The sequence below is a fragment of the Phascolarctos cinereus genome, unplaced genomic scaffold (genome assembly GCF_003287225.1).
Source record: "Phascolarctos cinereus isolate Bilbo 61053 unplaced genomic scaffold, phaCin_HiC Scaffold_726;HRSCAF=1367, whole genome shotgun sequence".
Lineage (NCBI taxonomy): Eukaryota > Metazoa > Chordata > Mammalia > Diprotodontia > Phascolarctidae > Phascolarctos > Phascolarctos cinereus.
In genome coordinates, this window is record NW_027556098.1 from 410,263,856 (window position 1) to 410,284,964 (window position 21,109).

General features: G+C 48.4%; 2 long non-coding RNA genes across 3 annotated transcripts in view; one reads left to right on the plus strand and one right to left on the minus strand.

Moving 5' to 3' along the window:
* Window positions 1–21,109, minus strand: part of LOC110202360 (uncharacterized) — a 44,296-nt gene that overhangs the window by 10,031 nt on the left and 13,156 nt on the right. For both annotated transcript variants that reach the window (XR_013482590.1, XR_002322713.1), the window contains exon 2: window positions 13,114–13,249. This is a non-coding gene — a long non-coding RNA (uncharacterized LOC110202360). The remainder of the gene's footprint in view (window positions 1–13,113; window positions 13,250–21,109) is intronic.
* Window positions 434–21,050, plus strand: LOC110202361 (uncharacterized). The gene is made up of 3 exons (XR_013482591.1): window positions 434–1,291; window positions 20,125–20,180; window positions 20,498–21,050. It is a non-coding gene; the product is annotated as an uncharacterized LOC110202361 (long non-coding RNA).

Below are 21,109 nucleotides of genomic sequence, written 5' to 3' on the forward strand. Positions count from 1 at the left end.
ACAAGGGTGAAGAACAGGAAGCCCTTTTAGCACAGAGACAATCCCACAGCCCCCTGAGGGCTCAAAAAGGGAGACAGGCTGTTCTTCCCCAAGTACTAGGGTTGATGTTCCTGGGATCCCCACTCCAGAAAAGCATGAAGGATGGCTCTGTCATCCTCCTTCTGGAGGCTGGGAGAGAAGGGATTCACCTGAAGTCATGCAGATAGCTGGTAGAAAAGCTGGGATTTGAACCCAGGTCCTCGCACCCCAAATTCAGTGCTCTTTCCACTACCCCATGCTGTCTCTGTTTCTGTCATCCCAGCAAGCTTTTGTTTCCCCACTTGTACATCCCCGTCATCCACCACCCAGGCTTCAGTTCTGTGCCAGCCGGTTCCTTTTTCACCGGCTGAGCAGTGAGTCATGCACAGCTTTACAGTTTTGCAAAGCACTTTACGTATCTTACCTCATTTCATCCGAATAACCTTATGTGGTAAGGGTGCAATTCTCTGCAGTTTGTAAGGAGGATTCAGGCCCAGGGAGATTCAGTGACTTGCTCAAGTCTCCTGGGGAGTGAGTGGCAGAGCAAAGATTTGAACCCAGGAACTCCAGCTCTAGACCCTGAGGTCTTTCCACTCTCTCTGGGCCCTTAGAATGCCAAAGAACCCTGAGAATGTGAGCTAGGAGGGACTTTCAGAGACCAGACACCCTTGTGCTATTAATGGAAGGGAAGGGGCTTACCCGAGGAGGCACAATTAGGACTCAGTCACCGACCCATCAGATGTTAGCATTGGAAAAGACCTTAGCTATCTTAAATATCCTCATCTTACAAAAGGGAAATCTGGCCAGAGTGAGTTGGGGGCGCGAGTGGCAGACCTATGGGATGTCATTCTTAAGGTGTGAATCCTTCCCTTCTGGGCATGCTCCCAGTGCATTGATCTGTGGATTGTCGATTGTGCTCTTAATGATATTTCACTCCGCAGCACATCCAAAAATGTGCCCTGATCTCTGAGAGGAAAAGGAAGGAAACTGGCCCCACCAGGAGAATGATCTTTGACTGGGAAGGGTAGCTCAAAAGTGGTTAGAAGGGAGTTTTGACACACCCAGGGTAATTCAGAGCAGCCTCCTGACCTCAGGGAGTTTGAGTCACCAGGCCGGGACAGAACCACATCCCAGGGCCCTGAAAGGATGGGCAGGTGTGATTGATTGCTCAGCCGCCCAAAGATCGAGGATGAGAGAGCTGCTACAGGCCTAGAGGGCAGATGTCCTGATTTTCTAATAAGGGAGACGGTGGAGTCTGCAAAACTCTGCTCTGGTGAGTTTGGTTTAGAATACTGGCAAGATTCTACAATGTTTTGAGCAAGGGATGGTTGGTTGTCATTTAAGAAGAGAGGTGGCGACCATGAAGGAGCCAGCGTGACTTCCCCAGGAGTGGGATATCCCACACTAACCTGCTTCCCTTTCTGGACAGGGTTACTAAGCCTGTAGAGGAGGGTGATGCCGTAACATGCGACACTGAGGTGGTAGGAAGGCCTTTGGACTGTATCCTAACACTTTTAGATAGATTCAGAATGGTTGAGTGACCAGGCTCAACACATTGGCATTAATGAGTGATTGTCACTCTGAAGGGAAGTCTCTAGCAGAGCGCCCCAGGGATCCGCCTTACGTGTTCATCAAAGATTAGGGTGAAGGTGTAGATGGTATGGTCATCACATTTGCAAATACTGTGAATCTGGGAAGGATAGAGCCAACATCAAAAAATACTTTGGCCTGCTAGAACCATGTACTGAACCTAAAAGGAGGGAATTTGTTTGAATGTAAGGTTTTAAAATTGAGTTTTTAAAAATCTACAGGACGGGAGAGGCATGGGCAGACATTTTGAGTGAAAAAGCATGGAGGTCTTAGTGGACCACAATCTCTGCATAAGTCAGTAATGTCCAGTGGCAGCCAGAAGGGCTAATGCTGTGCCCGATTGCATGGAGAGATGCATGAATGGTGTCCAGAGCAAGGGAGCTGGTGATAGTTCTGCTCTACTTGGCCTTGGCATATCCTCTGTTGAGTTCTAAGTGTCACATTTTAAGGAAGATATTGACAGACTGGAATCCTTCTAGAAGAAGGTGAGCAGGATGGGGAAGGAGCCCAAGGCCATATCTTGGGAATATTGTTTGAGAAGACTGGGGTTGTCCTGTGGACTTCGGCCTGGTCCCAGAGGTCATAAATTGGAGCATGAGTGGGAGTGTCAGAGGAGCAGATTTAGGCATGGCTTGAGGAAAATTTTCCTAACCTAAAGAGGCATCCAGAGATGGAGAAGTTTGCTTGGGAAGTTGGGGTGCCCCCCCTCCTCACAGAGGCTGGAGAGATGACCACTTGGCAGTGATGGTACATTGGACGTAATGACCCCTCAGGTCCCTTCTGATTGACTGGGATTTCAGCCTGTAACCCAGATTGCAAAGCTACACTTTGGCCATCGGGTGTCCATGGGGCAGCTGGTCAAGGGAGGCATGTCCTTTATTTTCCTGTTGGTCCTAACTGAGATGTTCACCCCCTCATTTCACAGAGAGCGGAACCTGAAGCAGGGACAGGGAAGGTGACTTGTATGGGGTCCCAGAGGCTACTGGGGACCCAGGACTAGAGCCACCATCTTTTTTTTTTTTTGGTTAGGCAGTGGGGTTAAGTGATTTGCCCAGGGTCACACAGCTAGTAAGTATAATGTGTCGGAGCCAGATTTGAACTCAGGTCCTCCTGAATCCAGGGCTGGTACTCTATCCACTGCGCCACCTAGCTGCCCCCTAGAACCACCATCTTTTGAGCTCAGTCATAGACCTATCAAACTTGAGAGATGTGAGGGTCCTTAGAGATTTTCTATTATTTTTATTTTATTTTATTTTTTTTAGACAGGGAAACGCAAAGCCTAGAGAGAGGAAGGAAGGAAGGAACTTAGCCCAGGCCACTGGAAGATGTGGCACTAGAAGCCATAGGAATGGTAAGATTTAGAGATGTCTAGTCAGATTCCTTCATTTTACAGAGAGGGTAACTGAGGCTCACAGGGAACAGCGAGATGGTAGTGGCTAGCATTAAGGTTGGCAAAGTACTTTATGTCGTGTTAACTCGTTTGCTTGAGAAACACAGAGGAAAGGGATTTGCCCATGGTCTCACGCTGTGTTGAGTTTAATTAACTGCCCTCTTTGACAAAGTCAAATTGTACATTAGAGGCAGTGCCAAGACTTGAACCCATATCCCTTGATGACTCATCAGGTGCTCTCCTTTCCAACCAAGTATCTGAGAAGGTAATAGTAGGTGACATTTATTTCTACAGCCCATTAAGGTTTGCAGAATGTTTTATCTACATTGTCTCATTTGATTCTCCCCATAACCTTGTGAGGTAGGGACCAGAGGTATTTATTATCCCCGAATGACAGATGAAGAAACTGAGGCCAAGGATAAGGGACTTACCCACAGTCACACAACACAGCTAGTAGATTTTGAAGGGAGGTTTGGAATCCAGGCTTTTCCTGACTCTTTCTTCGTTACTACAGCTATCTGCCTCTCAGATATCTGTCCATCCCTCTTTGACAGATGGGTCTATTCTGCCATTGTAGGTAGAAAATTTAGTGGAACTTAGCAGAGTGCCTGGCACATAGGAGGTGCTTAATAAGTGTTTATTGATGGATGACCCACCTGAGCACTTGAACATCTCCCTCTGCTCTCAGGCAAACATTAAAAATCTGATGTCACAAAACTTCCATTTCACAGAATGTCAGAGTTGGAAGGGTACACCCAAGGCCGTCTCATCTGTGACATTCCTGAGCTAGGATCCTTTCTCCAGCAAACCCAAGAAGTGGTCATCCAGTTATTCTGGGGGACCAGAGCCTCACGTCTCCTATGCTCTTTCCTCAAGTGTATTTGGGGCAGGTAGAGGGGCGAGGGTCTTCCCTATGAAACTTCATTTCATTCCACATGAAAAGGCCTGTCCTGGCCCTTTTCTTGACCCATCAGCCTCAGCCCGACCCCCTGGCAGGAGATAACCCCACCTTTCACTCATAAATCTCATGAAGCAGAGCAGAGGACACGTTAGGGGGATCTTGGCCTGGCCTTCAGGGTCCAAATAGTCAGCCCCAAGGCCCAAAGGATTTAGAGCCAAAAAGGACCTTCGAAAGGGTCTAGTCCAGGCCCCTCATTGTGTAGTGGAGAAAACTCAGGTTCAGAGAGGAAGACGCTTACCCGAGCTCACACAAGCCAAGATATGGGTGAGAACTACTGGATAAACTTCAAGAAAAGCATCATTTCCTGACTCCTCACCCAGCCTTTTCAGTCCTTCTTTAAAAGCCATCTCCCTCCCCGCCCCCTACCCTTGGTACTTTTGTCCTTCCAACCTCATGGAATACTAATTTCATTATGCCTCACTAATGTGCTTATCACGTTATGTTGTATAGTTACTCATTTATCTGCATCTCTGTCCCCTAAAGGACTGGAAATTCTCTGACCACAAAGGACAGGGCCTTTTAGAAATGGGGTTTGGTTCCTGGCCCTCCCCACTACTGGCTGTGTGAACTTGGAGCAGATCACTCAAATCCCTTTAGCCTCAGTTTTCCTGACCTGTAAAATGGGGGAAATCAGTGTAGTGGAAAGAGAGCTCCCCGGACCAGAGCACTGGGGTTTGCTGTTACCTGCCTGGGTAACTTTGGACGAGTCTGTTTCCCTCCTTTTGCTGATTACTTGTTATCAGGGGAGCCTGTCTCTGACCCCCATCCCGGTCCACATGGGGGTATATTGTGAGTTTCAGAGGAGATAATGTGGATAAAACACTTTGTTTTCTGTTTTTCTTGTCATGGCCGGCCAGGGGAGGGGTCCCCCTTGGAAAGGCCCAATGAAGCCAGAGCTACCCAGCCCTAGGTCTTCCCTCTCCCCGTGGGGCTAGGTGTAATGTGTCTAACTTTTCTCTTTCAGCCCTGGGTTTTCCCCCTTTTCAACAGGTCCCCTTCTCCCCCAGGAGAATCTGTCTGTGCCGAAAGGATGTCTAGCCAGCAGAGGTAAGAGAGATGCCAACCCAGATGGCGTCTTCCATAATTTTGTCTCCCTGAAGGGCTGGGCACAGATCTCCACTTGACAAGCACTGGTTAAGAGTGAATTAGAACCAGGGTTTGAAGGAAGATGGAGCCGTGGAATTGGCTTGGGGAAGCTGACATGTCAAGGAAAGGGGGTGTAGGAAAGCAGCTGGAGAGGGTTTGGCTCCCAATTCCCCAGTCCCTCTGGAGTAGAAGATGACTCAGGTAGTTAGGGCAGGTGGCATCACCAGGGAGGGGATAGTCCCTCAGTATACTGCCCTGGTCTGGTGTTTGGTTTTTCGGGAAGACGATGAGCCAGCTGGAAGTGAGTAAGAGGAAGGATCTGGACAGAGTGGAGGCCTTAAGATCAGGCCGTGTGGCGACCGGTGGAAGGAACTGGGGAAGTTTACCTTGGAAATAAGATGAACAGTTTTCAAGAGGGAGGAAGTATAGAATTAGGATCAGTGGGGGCAGGGGTGGGTGGGAGTTCTGCAAATTTGGGCTTAACGTAAGGAAGCGCTTTCTCCCAGTGAGGAGGAAGGAACTGCCTCAGCAGGTGGTGAGGGTCTTCCAGTGAAGGCTGGCTGACCATTGGCTGAAGATGGTGTGGAGGTGCTTCCTGTCCAGTGGATGGACCCTGAGGTTCTGGGATGCTCCCCACTGCTCTCCCCTCCCTACTCCTGTCTGATCTCCTGTCTGATCTTTGTTCCCAGCACACCGATCTGCTCAGCCTCTGGGGTGGCTTCCAGGGAGAAACTAGGAAAGGAGGCCTGCCTGGAATACAGTTTTTGTAAAGAGGACCCTGGCCCACAAGAGCAGGCTTAGCAGAGCCCAAGGTTAGAGTCTCATAGAGGAAAAGGATAGAAACACAGACAAATGTAGTATAAGTACATCAGGAGTAAACCAGATGTTTAGGGAGGTTCGGGGAAGAGAAGAGGTAATTGGCAGCCACAGGGATCAGGGAGAGCTTCCTGCAGGAAGTCAAAATTTGAGTTCAGTTTTATGCAAGCCAGAGAGCCCAGGGTTCCGGAAAACTCTTGCTGTTTGTGGGGTAGGTTTGGACGCTCCAGGCTGGCCCCCTGGCCTCCAGGCCTGCTCCTTTGAGGCCATCCAGTTTAGGCTCCTTTGAAGAAGGGGCTTCCTGAGGAGGGGGGCCGCATCTTGTCAAGCTGGGGTATGGAGATGATGGAGAAAGAGGGGTCCCCAGAGCCTTGGGAGAGGAGGAGTGAATGGTCAGTTTGTGATGACTTTATAGATTGGAAAGGAAGAAGGGAGGAGGAACTGGGGAATTTTGACCCCTGGCTGCTGAGAGATGGGAATGGTGATGGGGCTGTGAGAATTGGGGGGGAGAAAGATGACTGGCTTAGGATGCCCCATGTTAAGGGCAGGGCTACCAAAAGACATGCAAATGAGGATGCTGGGGAGGATTAAGCACTGTGGCTGTCATGGAAATTCAGGGATTACTTACAACATAGAAAAACTGAAGGAATGGAGAAGCCTGGAGAAGAGAGAAAGGTTGATAGGTGAAAGAGAGGGTAGACCTGGTCTTCCCTGGCCTGAGAGTGGAATCCAACACAGTGGGGCATGAAGCAGAGAGTGGAGTTGCAGATGATGGCTTGCCTTTAGACAGTAGATTTAAGAGTCAGAAGGGACCTAGTCAATGAAGGGGGAAAAAAAAGGACCTAGTCTAACAGCCCCATTTTATGGATGAGGAAACTGAGGCCCAGGGAATTGTGAAAGTGACTTCCCCAAAGTCCCACCAGTAGTAAAGTGGCCAGCTGGGATTTGGGCCCTGGTCTATTCCACTCAATGTACCCATGATTGTTAGTAAAGGCTAGACATCACTCTTGTGATCCCCGAATGGAACAGGCTGCCTTGGGAGGGAGCCAGAGAGGAGGGTGGGAGGTCTCCATACCTGGAGCCTTCAAGGAAAGAATGAATACTCACTTGCAGAAAGCCAGGATGGATGGGACCAGGCAGTGTGTTAGGCACTTCAGACCAAGACCCACCCCCATCCTCAAGGAATTTCCATTACATGTTTGTAGATACAATAGATGGAAATTGTCTCCCTATGAGAATACTAGCTCTTGGGGGATGGGGCCCTTTCATTTGGGGCTCTGTGTGGTAGGTAGAATACTTATTCATTGATTGGTGATGTTCTTCTGGGTGGGTGGGGGGCAAAGACATCATTTCTGTCATCCTCTATGGTTTACAAAATGCTTTTTACCCTTTATCTGAGGCTTGTAACAGCTGGGAGAGACAGTCCTCTATTAGCCCCATTTGATAGGTCAGAGGTGAAGCTATTTGTCCGAGGCAGATCCTCCTTACTCCGGTCCTGCCTTCTTCCCCTTTGTTCTCTGGACCTCGGCAGCAGCCTTTAATTTCAGTGATAGTTCTCTCCACCTCCTACTCCCTTTGGGCCATTAAGGGGAGATAATAGCAAGTTAGTTTTCGGTCCCATGGTCTTATGAATTTCCCTTCTGTGGGGAAAAGATATATTGTAAGGTGTATTGGGCAGCCCATAGGGAGTCCAAAGCCCGTGCTGCGGGGGCCTGGCTAGGCCTGTGGGACTTTGAATCGCCTAGGTTAGAATGAACAGCCAGCAGCATTTCTGCAGTGCAAAGCCCTTTACAAGTATTAGTTCACTTTATCTTCACAACAGCCTTGGGAAGTGGGTGTTATTATCCTCATTTTACAGTCGATTGATCTGGGACTGACAGAGGCTGAGTGGTTTGCCCTGGGGGGCGTCCGAGGCCGGAGTGGAACTCAGGTCCTCCTGACTCAAGCCCAGCTCTCTACTTCCCACGCCTCCTAGCTGGGGCTGGGTGGCTGATGCTTCTCTGCTTACTTGGGGATGTCTAATGTCATCAGAGATGGTGCCCCCTCCACACATCCTCCCCTTTCTTCCATATCTGAAAACATTATCAGCACTCCTTATGTTAACAGATGAGGAAACTGAGCCCCACAGAGGGACCGCCACTCATCGAGGACATGACAGAACTGGGTTGCAGACTCAGGTTGTCCCATTGTGAATCCGGCATTCTCTCCACCGTGCCACACCGTTGGCACGTAGACAGGATTCCTCTGGCTGCTTGCCAAGGAACAGTTCAGTTCCTGCTCAGTAAGGCCCGAGGCCCTTGGTTGGCCCCTAGGGGAAGAGGGTGAAATGCAGAAGCCTCCTGGGTAAGAGTAGGACTTTCAGGAAGTGGAAAGACCCTTGAGTCCCAGTAGCCAGGGGTGGGTAGTAGCCGTAGGAGAAGGGTCTCCCACATCCTGGGACAGAGGCTCTTGACTCAGTGGGATTTCAGAAGCTGGTACTACCCAACTTCTTGCCTGCCCTGGGGATCACATTTCCTGACTCAGGTTAGCGGGGAGAGGGAGAGGGAGAGGGAGGTGGGATCCTTGGAGGCTGAACTTCACCTGGCTTCTCCAGCACAGACAGGAGGTTCCCAGAGTCATGGGGGATGGGGTAAGGGCTAGGAGAGTCATGATGGCCTCTTCCACTCATGAGGTCGGGGATTTTGAGTAACCTTGAGATAAGGCTTGGACTCCACCAGGATGGAGGCAGGTGGTTTGGTACAAAGAATCAGAAGACCTATGTTCAAATCCTGACTGTGTGTGGCACCTCAGTTTCATCTTTAAAATGGGGATCCTAAGCCTCACACCACCAAGCTCACAGGGTTGAGAGGAAATAGCCCTACTATAGAAATGTTTATGTCTTAATATTTAATTATTAAGAATAATTCTAGCTATTCTAGAAATTCTAGCTACTGTGTGGTCCTGGGCCAGTCACTTCTTGGTGCGTCAGTTTCCTCATCTGTAAAATGGGGTTGGACTAGACTTTCCCAGCTAGAAATGGAATTCTTGGGAGAAGAGGGCACTGTAAGACAGGGTTGATGAGGATGTGGGTGGTGTTGGGAAGGAAGGGAGAGGGCCCTGCCGAGCTTTGATTGGGAAGGGGAGGGGAGATTGGCTTGAGAACCGGGGAGGCTGGGGCCAGATTTGGAAGGCCTGGAATAATAATTCTCATCCTCCTTGACCTTTCTGCAGCTGTTGACCACTCCCTCCTCGTGGACACTCTCTCCTGTCTCACCGCTCCTTCTCAGTCTTCTTTGCTGGGTGTGCCCCGGGGCTGTTCCTCCCAGTGATCTCAGTACCTCCCAAGGATTCCCTTCTCATCTCTCTGCAGATGACTCCAGCCCCCATCTGTCTCCTGAGCCTCAGTCCCACTTCCATCAGTCCACATCTCCGCTTGGGTGTCCCACAGGCCTCTCAAAGTCAGCCCATCCAAAATGGCGCTCGTCATCCTTTCCTCTTGAGTCTGTCCTTCCTCCAGAGCCCCTGTATTTCTCACCATCCTTGCAGAATCCCAGGTTTGCACCCTTGGCGTTGTCCCCCCACTTTCTGCTCTTCCTTAGCCCCCGTCTCTGGTCCTCGCAGCCAGATCTTGTCACTTCCGGCTCTGCAGCCGCTTTCACCTCCACTCTGTGGTTGCCACGCGGACCTCCCCTCTCACCTAGACCACTGCAGTAGCCTCTTCTGCCAGTCCATCCTCCACTTAGCAGCTGAACCAGCAGTCCTGAAGCATGGCCTGTGGCCGCTGGGACAGAACGTCCCGCTCTGGAATCTTCACCAGCTGCGTCCAGACTCTCCCCACAACTCACAGGTTCTACGTTCCAGCCGCACTGGCCAGCTTCCTGTTTCTTTCTGGTATACACTCTTCTACCTCCCATCAGTTGCACAGCCTGGCTCCCCAACCCTTCCAAGGCCTGGACCTTCTCATCTCCACCTCTTGGATCTTCTGGTCCTTTCTAGTGTTAGAAGGTAACCCCTTCTGTTATTTCTCTACCCCAGATAACTTTGTATGTAGGCTGATTATACCCTACCTCACCCCCAGCACACAGAATGGAAGCTCCTTGAGGGTGGGAATTATTTCATTTTTGTCTGTGTAACCCCCTCCCCTCCCTAGCTTAACACCGTGTTAGTTTAATTGCATTGACTAATCACATGACCTCCGTATAGTACGTTGGAGGTCATAAAAATATTGTCCCCATTGTGGGGATGGAATGGGGTTTCTGAGAGGTGGAGCCCTGCTCCTCATCCCATAGCTAGTCAGTGTTTGAGGCTGGATTTGAACCCAGACCTCATGACTTCTGTTCACTATAGCGCATTCTTCATCAGGACGAGCTGAGGAGCTCTCGTAAGCACAGGAGAGGTGGGATGAAGGCTGTCTTTACAAAGATAGAGCCCAAGACTGGATGCTTGGGTGGTGAGGGACCTGAGGGGTGGGGTTAGACAGGGACTGTCTGGGAGCTGGTACAGGGGACTTAGTGGACCAGCAGGTAGGGGCTTGGTCACTGCTCCCCTCCCCCAGGAAGCTTCCATGGACCACCTCACCCGGGAGCACTCTCTTCTCCTCTGCTCCCCCCAGTCCCCAGGCTGACGCCCTCTCAGAGACCTTGTCCCACCCTGCCCGTTCTGTAGAATTCACTCAGCAAACACCTGTTAAGTTCCTAGGATGTGTGGACGGTCTAGGTCAGACTGATTGCCTGCCCTCTTGGAGCCCAGGCCAGCAGAAGGTGGGACACAAAAGTAGATAAGGAGGGAAACAACATAGTGATAGTAAATAGCTAACGTTTATGAAGGGCAGCTGGGTGGCACAGTGTGCTGGGCTGGGAATCGGGAGGACCCAGGTTCAAATCTAGCCACTAGCTGTGTGACCCTGGGCAAGTTACTTCTCCCTGTTTGCCTCAGTTTCCTCATCTGTAAAATGAGCTGGAGAAGGAAATAACAAACTAAGAAAGCCCCCCATGGGGTCTTGAAGAGTTGGGCGTGAGTAATTGGCTAATCCAGTCACTGTGCTAAGCACTTCGTGATCTCCTTTGATCCCCGCAACCACTTTGAGAAGCTCTTGTGATCCCCATTTTCCAGATGAGAAAACTGAGGCAAACAGGGCGAGGTGACTTGCCTAGGGTCACACAGCTAAGAAGGGCCTGAGGCTGGATTTGAACTCAGGCCCAGTCACCACCCTGCTGGCTCCAGAGGAGAGGTACTCACGCCTAGAAGTTGCAGAGGAGCAGGCTTACTTAGAAAGAGACAAAACCCAGTCATCGTCCCCCGGGGATTCCCAGCCTAGTAGTAGTCAGGATTTCATAGTAATTTTCCATGGTGTTTTCAGGCTTACAAAACCCCTTCTTCCCCAAGTTCACTCCCCTGAGGTCACCCAGCCAGTTAATCCTCAGAGCCCAGATGGGGACCCCCAGAGGGGGAAGTTTGCCCAGGACACCTAGCAAGTCACTGGCACAGCCTGGGCTGAAACCCCCCTGTCCCCTCCCCAGCTCCAGGCCTGGAGGAGGACATGCACTTAGCCAGGACGATTCTGCCTCTGGCCAAGGTCACTCTGTCCCTCTGGCCCACTTGAATATTCCTTGAATGACCTTCGGGGATGAGATGTGTTAGACCGGCAAGGACGGGACGCCTTTTGCCTTTGCAGCCTCAGTGTTTAGGGCAGCACCTGGTACACAGTAGGTGCTTAATAAATGCTTGTTGGCTTTGCCACAAGGCTTCGCTCTGCCCCCGCCAGACCCTTCTCATCCTCCTAATTGTCCACACCGGGCTCACGCCGACATCCGAGTTCCTGGTTTGTAGCACCCTCTTCTCCACTTGGGCACATTCTGACTTTTGTCACCAGGAGAGTTGAAATGGAATTATAAATTCTATTATTAATAATTCTCCAATGCTCTGCTTTTACGGCCTCGCTGGGGTGTGGGGAATCTGTACTATCGGAGAGCAAACTGCCGTCAGGCCTCCCAAGCCAGGATGTCTTCCAGGACAGGCCCCGGGAGGGGAGATGGCTTCTGTTATCTCTAACTCACAGGCCAGCCCGGCTAATTCTGGATGGGTGCCTCACTCACAGTTTTTTTTTCCCCTCTCAGCTGCAGTAATTAATGAGTCTGCTGAATTGTACAGGATGTGGTGATCTCTCCCTGTAGAACCCACAGCTACAGTCTCTGATGTACTGAATTATAATTATGGTATTACTTCATATATTACATAGATAGTACTATTTATATCACTGTAGAGATGCATTTAGGAATAATAACTAACATTCTTATTTTGCGTTAAGGTTTACCGAGCGATTTACATACTTTTTGGAGGGTTTCTTACAACTCTGTGGAGTTGGTATGACAGGTCCTAGTAACTCCATTTTACAGATGAGAAAACCAAGGCCCAGAGGGGTATATTAAGGGCTCGAGGTCACACCACTAGTAAGTGCTAGAAGGTCGGTTTTGAACAACCAAGTCTTCCTGACTCCAGGTTCCAGCAGTATGTCACCTCAAGTCTTCTGAGTAATAGATTGGTTGTGGTCTGTCCTTGCAGGAGTGAGTTCCCTGTGGCCGTGAGATCCACATTCGGGTGTGTCGGTACCTAAGTATAGATCCGTGTGGGCATCCATGGATGGCTGTTGAGCAGGAAGCCAACCTCGGAGCTCAGGAGGGACGAGTTCAGGGTACTGACTGTCCAATCCTGGACTGATCAGAGCTTCAGGGGACAAGATGCTAAGTTTCAGGAAGCAGCTGCTGGTCTTCTGTTGGAAGAAGGGGTTTTCTCATTGGGGGTTTCCTGCGGTAATACAACCTCAAGTGTGGTGCCTTTTCACCCTCCCCACCCCCCCATCCAGATCTCTCTGTCTGTCTGTTGATCAGTCCCTCATGGAGCATTATATGAAAACACCAAGTTAAAGTCATGACTTCCATTCAGACAAAATCGGACAACTTCTATTCCCAGTCTTGGGATCTATCCTATCCCGTGGCAGACATTTAAATGTTTCTGATCTTAGCAGCATCCTTGGCTCTGTAACGACCAAACACACTTATCTTGTGACAGAACTTTCTTTAAAAGCATCGTCTGATGAATAGAAAGCATAAGGGAAGGTGGCTTTATTTTTTAGACTTTTGTAGAAGGCATAGAATAGATAATGGTGACGCAGGGCACAGGGCCCATTCGTAGGGGCCTGTGATCCCAGTATAGGGGAAGGGGGTGGCCTTAGAAAGTCACCTGGGGCCCTGAACTCAGAGGTGCAGTGACTTACCCAGAGTCACACAGCCCGTATATGTCAGAGGCTGGTCTTCCATCAGGCCCCTCTGTTTTCTCGTGTAATTAGCAGCTGGCAAGAGCCCAAATCCCAAGTGTTGCCCAGAGCAGACGAAAATGGCATTGGGAAATTTCTGTCAAAATAAATTAAAATACAGTGTAACGCAGATGTTTGCTAATTTGTAGTTTTCTATCCGTGGGGATCCATTTCTGTTTCAGTTTGGAGAGTATGTATGATAACATCGCATGAGAGAGCAGATGTATGTGTGTGTTGTGTGTGTGTGTGTGTGTGTGTGTGTGTGTGTTTGTGTGTGTGTTATGTATACAGACATATATATGTTGTAGCTGTTCAGTCCTGTCTGACTCTCTGGGACCCCATTTGGGGTTTTCTTGGCAGAGATACTGGAGTAGTCTTCCATTTCCTTCTCCAGCTCATCTTACAGATGGGGAAACTGAGGCAAACAGGGTAGAGTGACTTGCCCAGGGTCACGCAGCTTAATAAGAGTCTGAGGCTGGATCTGAACTCACATCTTCCCGACCACAGGCCCAGTACTCTATCCTCTCTGCACCTCCCGACTGCCATATGCACGCACACATGTTACACGCATGTACACAGGTATAGACACACATGTGTACACACATATGTATACATGTACATGCACACGCTTTTTAGAAGATTCTGACCATTCTTTTTTCATACCAACATCGAAGTCATGCTTTATCTTTTAACCTAAAGGGCTGCAGCTAGGTGGCACAGGAGGGGGCGTGGCATAAGGCACAGAACTTGGAGTCGGGAAGACCTGAGTTCGAATCCTGCCTCAGGCACTAACTTAGCTGGGTGGCCCTGGGCAAACCACTTCCCTTTGTGCCTCAGTTTCCTCCTCTGTAAGATGGGGGTGATGGCAACAGCACCAACCTCGCAGGGCTGTCGTGAGAATCAGATGAGTCAATGTAGGTTCTCTTTCTCCGCGAGCCGTGAGGCGCTATAGGAGACACTAGCTGACGTGACTGTGAACGCCCGTGTTAACATGCCTGCACTGACACTAACGACACCCAGCCCTCGGGATCCCTTCCCTTGCAGCTCTCGCCGAACACCCGGGTCTAGGAAGAGCAGATTCACAGTCAGCGCGGGATTTCTGCTCTTCGTCATCATCATCGCGGCTGACGTGTCCGCGGAGCTTTACGGTTTAGAGATCACTTCACTCGCAGCAGCGCTCGGGGTTGGGTACGGTCGGCGCTATTATTCCCATTTTCCTGATGAGAAAACCGAGGCTCAGAGAGTTTAATCCACGTGTCTTGCCCCTGGATCACACCATGAGTCAAAGTCCGGGAGGTGGGATTTGAACCAAAGTCTTCCTGACTCCGTCTCCAGCTCTGTCCCCCGGGCCACACTGCCCCTCATGGGGACAGGAGAATGTCAGTTGGATGTGAAATAGCATGATGTGGTGGTTAGAGAGTTGTTTTCAAAGTTGTGAAGACCCGCGTTCAAATCCTGCCTCTGACATATACCAGTTGTATGACCCTGGGTAAGTCACTAACCTCTCCAGGCTTCATTTGTCAGCTGAGGGGTGGTCTCTGAGGTCCCTTCTACCTCTAACTCTACCATCTTGATGACTTTTACTGGTGGGATTTAGCAACAACGGTTATTCATTGGAGAAAGTTAGGGAGAGTCCTGGCATAGACTCAGGAATGTGGGGTTCAAATCCTGCCCCTGACTCTACTGCGTGACTTGCAGTAAGTCAGTTTCGTCTCTGAGCCTTCATTTCCTCATCTATAAGATGGGGATACTGCCCCGTTGGATAACTTAACTGACGTGGTGGTGGCGAGGCTCACAAAAGGTGTTGCAGACTTCAAAGCACAGGGCCTTAGACTTAACTGGAAGGAATTGCGTAGAGGAGGCTGGTCCCCAGAGAGGTGACCTGCCTGAGACATGCAGGTGAGATAAATAAATGGCAGAGCTGGGAATTTGGGTGTCACAGGCTCCGGTCGATGCCCCTAGCAAAGATGTCTCCCAAAGATCTGTGGGACCGTGGGACTCAGGGCACTGTGCTGGGCTCTGAGGGGAGATTGGCTTTCTGTGTCTCCCTTTTCCTTCAAGGGATCCCAAAGAGCAGGGAGCGGGAGGGCCCTGGCTTGACTTAATTCCCTCTCAGAATCAGTCTCAGAGTAAGGAGGAACCTCAGAGGCCTTGTAGTAGTTCCAGCCTGTCCCTAGGTAGGAATCCTTTCTTACTATTTCCCACCAGTGGTTTATCTGATCTCTGCTGGAAGACGGCCAGTGATGGGGACCTTACTACCTCGGGAAGCGGCCTATTTCACTTTTGGACAGCTCCGTGTGTCAAAACATTTTCTCCCTTATTTTGGGTCAAAATATGTTTACAGTTTGCCCCCATTATTCCTCATTCTGCCCTGCAGGGCCAAACAAATAATGGCCAAAGTAAAACCATTCCCGTACTTTGACAGATATCCTTACATGTCCTTCCTTGCCCCCCAATCCAAATCTTCTCTCTTCCCGGCTGACCATTCCCTTTGGCCGACCGTCACGTGTCCCGTTCCCTTGTCCTGTCCTCGGCCTTCTCAGCGCCTCCGATTTTGTCAGGCCCCTCGTGAGACTTGGCCCTAGAACTGGACTCCGGCTAGGGCAGGAGGAGTCGGACGAGCTCTCCCCAGATCTGGAAACGACACCTCCGTGCAGGCAGCCGGAGGCCGCGTGCACTTTATTTGATCCGCATAGCATGATACGTCCTTCTCATCCAACTTGCAATCCAGAGACCCCCAGGCCTTTTCATGCACAGCTCTTGTGGTAGAGGCCAGCATGGGTGCATTGCCTCTACCCATCGGATGCACATCAGTATCTGGTACTTTCCCCAAGGGCATTCCAAGCATTCAGGCTTGCGAAACTCAAATATAATTTTATTTACAAGTCAGTGAACACAGAAAGGACTTGCATACCAGCCACTAGAGTGTAGCTCCAAGGCTGCCTTTTAGAGAGCCCTGTAATCTCTGTGACTCACAGTGCTGCCCTGGGTGGGGCTCCAGCAGGGAGGAGGGCTGTTCTTCGCTGCTCCGTGCTCACCTCCCGAAACTCCTCTCCTTTGCTGGTCTCTGCAGCTCCACCGATCTCCAGCAGATGGCGCACATCACCTTCCAATCCAATCCAAGCCAATAAATATTTATTAAGCATGCACTACTTGTAAGGCACTCTTTCTGTATTTGGAGACACAAAGACAACATGAAGAGCTGTTCTTGCACCCAAAGAAATTAAATTCTCCTAGGGAAATGTTAGAGTGCTGCCTCTGACAGACATTGGCTATATGACCCTGGGCAAGTCACTTCACTTTCTAGGGCTCTAGGCAGTTCTCTGCGCTGCCAAGCTGCATTGGTGGAGGGAGTTTCCTCACCTGAGTCTCTTTAGCCAATGAAATCACAAGTCCACTCTCCATTACGTCATCATCATCATCATCATCATCATCTCAGGTCTAAGTCCCATTTCTTTAATTCAGTTTGATTAAGCCAATATGCTCTACCAGTTACTAGGCACTAGGGATTCCGAGACAAAGCAGCCCTTGTCCTCCGGCTGCTTTCATTCTGCTTGGGAGGAGGGGGTAGGGTGAAAGCAACAGATGTGCAGAATAGTGGATACAAAATATGTGCCTGGTATGGGCGGGGAGCCATAAGGCAACAAAATGAGTTTTGAGAATCCCTGCAAGATGGATCTGACTGCCAAGAGCGGATGGGATTTAGTCCCACTTGACACTATTTTTGCGATGTACTCAGTTCTTTTCACCTTTTCATATTACACGGTTGGAGGTAATTCGTAGCTGTTCTACTCCATGTTCTGTCTTTTACATGTCTTTCTAGTCCTGGTGGTTCCATTTTGTGGTTCTAAGGTCCCTCCCAGCTCTGACATTCCAAGTTCTAAGCCTCTGCCATATCTAACGTTCCCTGTTCTAAGGTCCCTCCCAGCTCTGACATTCCATGTTGTAAGCCTCTGCCATATCTGACATTCCCTGTTCTAAGGGTCCTTCAGCTCTGACATTCCATGTTGTAAGCCTCTCCAATCTCTGACATTCCCTTTCCTTCTAGCTCTGACATTCCATGTTCTAAGCCTCTGCCATATCTAACATTCCCTGTTCTAAGGGTCCTCTCAGCCACCCCACATGCACTTAGAAGCTTCTCTCGGACTAGACTTCCCCTTGCAGGAGGGAAAATTGTTGTTTTTTCTCTTTTTTTCTGTTTACTTATTTTGCTGCTGTTCATTGTTTTACTTTTCCCCCTTTTCTTATTGTTGTTTGGGTTGGTCTAGACTCTTACAAACACCAAGGTTAATGTTAAACTCTGAGGAACTTTATAAAACTTTGTTGTCAGATGTGTACAGTTACGTAGTTAGAGGTGAGTTTAAGCTCTGGGCTGTATGGAGAAGCACCTGCTGTATGGAAAAGGCCTGGGACCTCACAAAAGACTCTATGCATATTAGAAATTGCTAGGGAGTTCAAATTCGGCCTCAGACACATAATGCTTACTAGCTGTGTGACCCTGGGCAAGTCACTTAACCCCGACTGCCTCACCAAAAAAGCAAAACGAGCAAACAAAAAAACCTGCTAGCATCCTCAATGGAGTAATGAGGGTTGGTCCCTACTCCTCAAGCTTGTTTATATAATCCTAGCAATTAAAGAGCAGATAATAAAGGTAACAGGGTGATAGGCACCAAGCACAGAAATGCATCTACGCCTTTATTCAGTGTGGGGAAAATTCTTTGATTAAATTAGAAAAGGAGCCTGGCCACTGTCTGGGGAAAGATGCCCTGGGTGTCCCTTAGAAACACTAAGCCAGTCAGCTGTGATTAGCAGTTTGAGGCAGGGAGTGGCAGCTTGGTGGTACGGGGTCTTTGCCTTCCACTACTGGAGGACAACAAGCAGGGGAGAGGATGTAAGCTCACTTGTGGGGGGTTGTGAGTTACAGTTTTAGGAGTGTGGACCCATAGATGCTCTTTGAATATGAGGGTAGTAGTCACCCTCATGGGAGATAATCCAGAGTGGGGCTAAACACTTGGTGTTTAGGTGGGGAGAGAGGTGAGAAAGTGAGGTAGGGAGAGAGAAAAAGACGGCTGCTGTCTGCAAACATCTCTTTGTATTCTAGGCCTCTTTCAGCTTGGACGTTCGTGGTCAAATGACCTCTTCAGTCCTGACAGTATATAATTTCAGGTCTCTTAGCTCTGACTTTTAAAATATATATGTAAAATATTTTATTTTTTCCCCAAGTATATGCAAAAACATTTTTTAACATTTGTTTTTAAAAATTTTGAGTTCCAAATTCTCTCCCTCCTTCCTTCCTGTCTGCCCTCATGGAGAAGGCAACCAATTTGATATAGGTTATACGTGTGCAGTCATGCAAAACATATTTCCACATTAGTCATGGTGTGAGAGAAACCACAAACCAAAGGGGAAAAAAAACTGACAAGAAAAACAAAGAAAGTTAAAAAACTATGCTTTGATATGCATTCAGACTCCATCAGTGCTTTCTATAGAGGTGGATAATGGTTTTCATCATGAGCCCTTTGGAATGGCCTTGAGTCATTGTATTGCTGAGAACAGCTAAGTCATTCACATTGGTCACTGCACAGTGTGGCTGTTACTGTGTACAGTGTTCTCCTGGTTCTGCTCATTTCACTTTGCATCAGTGAAGGAAATTATTTCCAGGTTTTTCTGAGAGCATCCTGTTTGTCATTTCTTATAATACAGCAGTATCCCATCAAAATAATGTATCACAGCTTGTTCAGCCATTCCCCCAGTTGATGGGCATCCCTAGCTCTGACTTTGTATATTCTAAGTTTCCTGTTAGCTCCGACGTTCTATGCTCGGTATTTTAAGGTACCTTCCAGCTCTGATAGCTTGTATTCTAAGGCAGGGGTTCTGAACCTGGAATCCACAGGGATCCATGACCATGGACCTTTCAGTGCTTTGATAATAGTAGTTCAATAGTTGGTTTCCTTTGTAATCCTCTCTATTTTATTTTATGCATTTGAAGACATGATCTTGAAAAGAGCTCTTTGGGATTCACCAGACCAATTGCCAGAGGGGTCCAGGGCCCCCAGAATGGTTGAGTCCCCCATATAAAGCGTTCTCTAGGTCTGACGTTTGCTGTTCTGAGGTCCCTTCTGGCTCCCAGTCTCTAATTTTTATGTCTCTTACAACTCTAATCTTCTTTCCTATATTCTAAAGGCCATTTTTCTGGAGTTCCGTATTTTAATGTTACTTGCAACTCAAAATTCTGTGCTCCTAGTTCTTATACAGCTTTGGTAGTTTAACTTCTATTTTTTTTTTAATTTAGTATTTTCTTTTTCCCCGGTTCCATGTTAACTTCTATCTTCTAATGCTTCTTGTTCAAAGTTTTGCATTTTGTGGTCCATGATCTCTTTTAATTTTATTGTTTCTTTCCTTTGACTTCTAATATTCTGTATGTCATAGGGTTCCTCTCAGCTTTCAGAGCCCTTGTTCTATGTTCTAAGGTCACTTCTAGCTCTGATTTACCATTTTCCATGGTTCTAAGTTTTATCTCAGCTCTGGCATTCTCTGTTCTAAGGTCCCTCTCATCTGTAACATTCTATGTATGTTCTGAAGTCCCTTTCCAACTGTGTCGTGTTCTGTGCCCCAAGATCCTGACCAATTGTATGCTCCAAGGACCTTCTAAGCTCTGATATTCTATTCTCTAAGGTCCCTCCTAGCTCTGACATTTCATGTTGGATAGAATATGGTGCCTCTTTTAATTCAACCTAAGATGGCTTGAACTTTCTTGGCCTCAGCATCACACAGCTGACTTAGACTGAACTTGTGGGCCCCACTAAATCCCCCAGATCTTTTACAGAGAAGCTGATGTCCACCTATGCTCCACGCAGTCTTGTACTTGTAAATACTTTTTTTTAACCCAAATTTCATCTTACTCTATTTGGCCCCGGTACTAATTAACACTAAGGTCTTCTTTGCATTAATGTTTTTCTTATCCCCTTCCAGAGATGAGAAGTGACCATGGCCAGGTCTGACAGCTTCCTGATGCTTCTTCTCTCCAGGTAAGTGCCCGAAGGTCAGTGTCAGACTCCTCAGAATGTCCCTGGGGCAGATCTCCCACCCTTGCTGCTGTCCAGGGCTAGTAGAACCTGTCCTATCCCCCGCCTGGAGTTTTCTCTTCTCTCCAGGGACCAAAATCATTGTGGAAGCCTTGGGGAAGCTCTGAGTGCCTTCTCAGGCCTCCCGTAGGATTGAATGCAGTCCTCTGTGGGGCATCAGCTCTCACCCTAGTCACGCCCTCAATTGTAAAGTGTCCTGGGGGGGGGGAAGCTTGGTTCCACAAGGCTTACAACACCCTCCCTTCTGTCATTTCTTATAGAGTTTCATCTTGCACCTGGGCTTCCCTCCAGTTCACGCTCATTCTGGGCATGAAGGATGCTGCTGAAGCTGCAAAAACGTATTGCTCCTATGGGCACATTCTTCAGAAGAGGCTCCAAAAATGCCTAGCCATACTTTTTTTTTTTTAAGAATTGTAATTGATAACTTTTGTTTTTACGTCACCCTCATTTTTTAATATATCCCTACCTGTTCCCCTATCCAGTGAGCCATACCTTGTAACAAAGGATTAAAAAAAAGTCAAAGGGGGGAAAATTCAGTTAAACCAACATATCAGCTAAGGCTGGCAGTATATGCCACATTTCCCACCCATAGCCCCCCATCTCTGCTAAGAAGAGAGAGAAGTATCTTTTCTTATCTCTTCCCTGGATTGGCAGTACTTTTTAAAAAAATCATTTTTTATTTTGAACTTAAACCCCCCAAAAGAGTATTTCCATACATACAACAGAACACAAAAGAATTCTATATGAAATCATGACTCATATTGCTTGCTTAAACAAAGTACATAATAAATTCTATGTTACTTTTAAAATTGTCTTGCTTGTCTGTGTTTCATTCAGAACTTCTCTTCTGCACGTTTTATTTGTTTGGGGTC